The sequence below is a fragment of the Cibotium barometz genome, unplaced genomic scaffold (assembly GCF_041138505.1).
Source record: "Cibotium barometz isolate CiBa-2024 unplaced genomic scaffold, ASM4113850v1 ctg203, whole genome shotgun sequence".
In the NCBI taxonomy this organism is placed as follows: Eukaryota; Viridiplantae; Streptophyta; class Polypodiopsida; order Cyatheales; family Cibotiaceae; genus Cibotium; species Cibotium barometz.
Genome location: NW_028229432.1, coordinates 1438742 through 1444934, shown reverse-complemented (window position 1 = coordinate 1444934; position 6193 = coordinate 1438742).

The following is a 6193-nucleotide window of genomic DNA, read 5'->3' as shown; positions in this document are numbered from 1 at the left end:
TACATGTGTGTGCGTCGACATACATATAAATCTATTTATTTATACATGCTTACATACCTATAGATACACATACATACATAATATATATAAGTGTGTGTATCTATAGATATGTAAGCATGTGTACAAAGATTTCATTGAAAGATGTGAGATGAGATCTTCTTTCTACTATGATAGGAAAAGATATTGCTCAGAAGACTCAACAAAAATGTGTTATGCTTTAGCTGGATTTGGAAAAGGCCTATGATAAATTACATTGGTCTTTTGTGGTTAGAGTGATGGAGAAGTTAGGGTTTGGACCCAGAGTGGCATCATGCATCTATAATCTCACCTGGGGGAAGCTTCTCTAATGTTCTGCTAAATGATAGAATTATTGGAGGATTTGCCATTCATAGATCTGTTAGTCGGGGTTGTCCTTTGGACCTTCTTTTGCCTCACACCCATTAATTGTTGCCTTGGAAGATGCATTCTTTTGTTTACTATTGCCTCACACCCATTAATTGTTGCCTTGGAAGATGCATGCTCAAAAGGCATTGTTACTGGTCTAAGATTGAGGTATAGTAAGTAGCTAATAATCCAATATTTTGCTAATGAATCTTTGTTGTTTTTGAAAGCTGACAATGAGAATATGAGGTAGGCTTTAAGCATAATCCAAAAGTTTGCAAAGACTTCTGGCTCCAGATGTAATTTATAGAAATCTAGGATCATCAGCTTGACTGAAGATAATGATTTTGACTTGCAAAGATGGGGATGTGAGGTTGCTAAAAGAGAACATATAGTAAGGCACCTGGGAGTTCCACTTGGGGTTGATTGGGCCTTGGACAAATTCTTAATAAAGATGAAGAAATGGGAAGGAGTTAGAATTCCTTTCAATTGCAGAGTGGTGATTTGCAATACAGTGTTGAATGCCTACATAATGTTTTTATGTCCAGTGTTAGAATTTGGCAAAAGTCAATTGAAGAGGATCTTGAGTCATATAAGGGACTTTCTGTGGAGGAATGACAAAGGTAATGGGAAAGCTTTAGCCTAGTTGGCTTGGGATAAATTAGCCATGCCAAGGAGTGAAGGGGGGATTGGCATTGTGCAATTACCTTCTTAGACTCTAGCAAGGGTGGCTCAACTTCTTCCAAAATGTCTGGCTCAAGTTGATACATGGACTGTCACGGCGGTAAGAGAATTGGTAGAGGCTTCTTTGGTTTTATATAAAGGCACTGACTGGATCTGAGCTAGAAAGATAAATTGTTCTCTTATGCCCCTTTAAAGGTGGCAACTTCATCCTTGTGTAAGAGGATGTGTAGCAATTGGAAAGAGGCTTTGAGATTAATGAATTAGAATGGGAGCATTAGGGCCTCAGAAAATTCACTACTTACTCTAAACCTATGGTGGTCTCACAGGTATTACCCATCATTGGGGCTTTTGGATACTCATTCTACAAAAAGGTTGAATAACAGGGGTTTGAAAAAGCTAGTTGATTGTTGGGATGGGATGGAGGTGGGTTCGAAAGAATTAGATCAATTACATCAAGAGTATGGTTTATCTTACAAGGGAAAGAGACTTAATTGGGTTGGTGCTAACTCAGATTCAGGAGGGTTGGTTCTCCGTGACTGCTTTTGATGAATCTTGTTGGATCAAAGATTGGGTTTAGGTTAATGGGGTTAAGCTGGTGAATGGCTCAACCAGGGCCCTGTATGTAGAGCTAAGGAGAGGAGACTTGAATGTGGAGTATTGCAATAGAATCTAGAAGGTAAGATGGAGCCCATGCTATTGCTGGAAAAAGAGGTGGAAAGAGTTGTGGGAAGGTCAGATTCTTGTTAAATTCCAGATGTTTTTATGGGGAGTTTGCATGTGGGCTCTACATATTGAAGCAAAGCTAACACAGAAGAACATAACTAATGGCTTTTGTCCTAGATGCAAATTTGCTTTAGAGGATGGCAAACATGCTTTCTGGAGTTGCCCAGCCATCAGAGGTGCATGGGGGAAATTAATGAAATGGGTACAACATGGGTTGGGATTTCAGACATAGTGGGGGGGGGGATTGGTTACTGGGCAAATGGTCTGTTGTTGATGAGGGAACATAGGTTCTATTCAACATTATCGCGGCATTCTACCTATGGGAAATCTGGACTTCTAGGAATTGTGTGGTGTTTTAGAAATTACTAGCTGTGACAGGACCAATGCATAAATGTGTAGATATGTAATCTATATAAACAACATAGAAATTGATGGTATGTAATTGTTGTTACAGAGAATTCAAAAGGGCATCAATTGACTACTGCTTTGGCTTGGAACCCCTCTGGCATACTAGTAGGAAAAACTAACTTGGAGGTATTATGATTGCAGGTGTCTTTGGATGTGAAGCCCAAATAGTTGAGGTTTGGTCCCAAGACTAGAAGAGGGTACTTAAAAGAGAAGCAGATAAAATACACTTTTGTGGCTTTCATAGAAAACCCAGTAGGGACAAGACCCACTATAAAGATGCGGACAAGCAAAAGAGAAGTGATGGAAAAGCAGACTCCCAGAGGATGCACCACAGAGGCTTTAATGGAGGCTTGTGTTTTGTCAGATTATAAAGTGTCTTGGGAGCAATCCTGTTTTGTAGATGAAGACAAGAGATAGAAGTTGTTATGTAATCTGCTAAACAATGGAGAATAAAGGTGTGGGTCTTAGAAATAAGTAGGTGGCATCCTCAGGATTCATGTTGATGTAATGAATTGGTTCATGATTTATATATATATTTGGTCAAACAAAAAGATTAGAGAAGAGAATAAAGAGATAATAGAGACTTGATTTTGGTGTGCTAATAACGAGCTTGTATTGGAGTTCGCTTTGGTAGGATTTGGTGCTTGTGGCGCCACCCCACCATCCGTTCTTCAACCTCACTCCTTTTTCTGAAGTTGCCGGAGAACATGCTCGCTTGGTGCTTTGAGCATCGGCCTCAGCTTCAACAACAGTTGCGAGCCTGTAGATTGCCAGCGTGGCTTTCAACTTGCTGATGTGGCGTTCAAAAAGGCACAATGATGTGGCGTAGTGGGTTAAAAAAAGCTTTCACCTTTTTTGTCCTTCCTCCTCTCTCTAGGGTGTGGCTGCCCCGTTCTCTCTTTAGTGTGTGAAGGCCAATTCTGCTGCACGATCTTCTCTAACTAGCAGCAAGCAAAGGACTCCATCAGGGTTCAAGGTACACTCATTAGGGTTTAGGGAGTGTACTCTCTCTCTCTCTCTCTCTCTCTCTCTCTCTCTCTCTCTCCATGCAAGATGGGCAGCAATATATTCTAAGCATTTCAAGTGGCGAGGAAGAAGGGGAAATTGAGGGCTTTGAAGGGATTAAAGGGCCGCCTACATCAAGTGGTGAGGAATGGGAAATAGGCAAAGGGCCGCCTGCATCAAGTGGTGAGGAATGGGAAATAGGCAAAGGGCCGCCTGCATCAAGTGAGGAATGGGAAATAGGCATAGGAGACAGTGGAAGTGAAGAAGGAATTGAGGGCCTCTTCCATAGTGGCAGTGAAGGGGGATTGGAGGGCTCTTTTGATAGTGGGAGAGAGGGTTCAACTAGGGATTCATTTGGGGCAGCAGGGCAAGCTTTCCTAGACCCGATGGTGACCACCCAAAGTGGAACGTGCACAAGCGGCAAGACACAATTGCATGCGTCTTCAAGCATTCATAAGGCCCGCCATCGCACCTTACGAAGATCAACTCTAGTCAGCCAACGATTGCCAACAAAGAATGGCACCGCGGTGAGCCAACACATGATGAGAAGGGAGCCGATAATGAGGGCTTTGTACAAAAAGAGCAATTGGGAGATACTTTTCCCGGGCCATCAAGATGATTACACTATTGTCAGACGGGAAGAAGATGTAAGTACCGAATGTTTTTTTGTTGGTGTGTGTCATCCAATTATATTGTCTTTTGCAAATGTCTTTGGTTGAAAACACATGCACTTGTAGTTTTGTAAGAATGCCATTCACATATTTGCATGTGCTTCCCGCATGCCCGCATGCCCGAATGCACAAAGAAAAGAGAGAGAGGCATGCACTTGCATCCCGTATTATGCGTAAAGCTTCCCGCATGCACAAAGAAAAGAGAGAGAGACACACACTTACATCCCGTATGTGTATGCCCGCATGCGTAAAGAAAAGAGAGAGAGGCACGCACTTGCATCCCGTATGCTTAAAGCTTCCCGCATGTGCAAAGAAAAGAGAGAAAGGCACACACTTGCATCCCGTATGCTTCTGCCTCCATGCCCAAAGAAAAGAGAGAGAGGCACGCACTTGCATCCCGTATGCATAAAGCTTCCCGCATGTGCAAAGAAAAGAGAGAGAGGCACACAGTTGCATGCCCGCATGCGCAAAGAAAAGAGAGAGAGGCACGCACTTGCATCCCGTATGCGTAAAGCTTCCCGCATGCGCAAAGAAAAGAGAGAGAGGGACACTCTTGCATGCCGTATGCGTTAAGATTGGCACACACAATCTTGCATGCTTCCCGCCCACATGGGCAAAGAAAAGAGAGAGAGGTATACACTTGCATCTCGTATGCATAAAGAATGGCACATGCACACTCTTGCAAGCTTACAAATTGGCGCCAACACACGTGTAAGAGAGGCAAACAAGCTTGCATGTGCGTCCCCACATGCGCAAAGAGAGAGACTCATACACTTGCATCCCAAATGCGTAAAGAATGAATCGCACACACACACTTACATGCTAAAAAATAAGCACACACGTGCATGCGGGTGGCCTCACACTTGCATGTGCTTCCCGCATGCGCAAAGAAAAGAGAGACACACACACTTGCATCTAAAGCTTTCGTTAAGATGGCATACACATACTTGCATGTCCTCCCATATGCATAAAGAAAGAGGGCTACTTATACACACTTGCAAGGTATGAGGGCTTCCACACACACTTGCATCTTTCATAAAAGCACAATTGTCTTTAAAGCTATGCACATACACTTACATGCTGAAAAATGAGCTTAGCTAGTATGACGGTGGGCAAACACACTTGCATCTAAAGCTTTTGTTATACATACTTGCATGTCCTCCCGTATGCATAAAGAGAGAGGCACACTTGTATGTACGCACACACTTGTATGTATACGCTTTGAGAGAGGGCTACTTATACACACTTGCAAGGTATGAGGGCTTCCACACACACTTGCATCTTTGGTAAAAGCACAATCAATGTCTTTAAAGCTATGCACATACATGATGGTACACACACACTTGCATCTTTGGTAAAAGCACAATCAATGTCTTTAAAGCTATGCACATACATGATGGTACACACACACTTGCATCTTTGGTAAAAGCACAATCAATGTCTTTAAAGCTATGCACATACATGATGGTACACACACACTTGCATCCTAGTAGCACACTAGCATCTTTAAATTTGCACTTGCATCTTTGGTAAAAGCACAATCAATGTCTTTAAAGCTATGCACATACATGATGGTACACACACACTTGCATCCTAGTAGCACACTAGCATCTTTAAATTTGCAAATACTTGCTACACACGCACACTTACGCTTCCGTAAAAGATGCATACGCACACACTTGCATGTACATATGTGTAAAGAGGGTGCTCACGTGTAAGACGCACTTGCTAGGTATGAGGGTGGACACACATACTTGCATATGCTTTGATGTGGGCACAGACTTGCATCCCTAGCATAATAGCATCTTTAAAGGTATGCATGTTAGCATAATAATCTTTAAGCTATATGTATGCACACACTAAAATGTAGGTGGTGTGTGTAGTGGGAGTTGAGGCTTCGGCATGAGCATGATAAGAGAGGAAGACAAAAGAGGTCCTTTGTCTCTATCATACTTGCATGGATACTTATGGGATTCAAAAATCCTTTTCTCGCTTAGAGCTATTGAACCACCACCGCATGCAATATCACAAAGGTTCAACAGTCATCATCTCCAAAAAATGGGATGCCAACGAACGAGTCGGGAAGTATACAGGTTTTTCAGTTTCCAATACTAATGATAGAGAAGTCAATGCTATATACTTCGCACAGTATCGCTTGAAAGGTCAAGCTGAAATCTTATTTCAAGCTCACCTGCAACAAGCGTGCTCTATGCATAGGGAGCTTTGGGAGTCACAGCGCATTTCATGGATACATGACTTCATAAACCGCGGGCTAGATGAGTGCAGGGCTAGGAAGGAGGGAAAATATGTGAAGAGAAGCC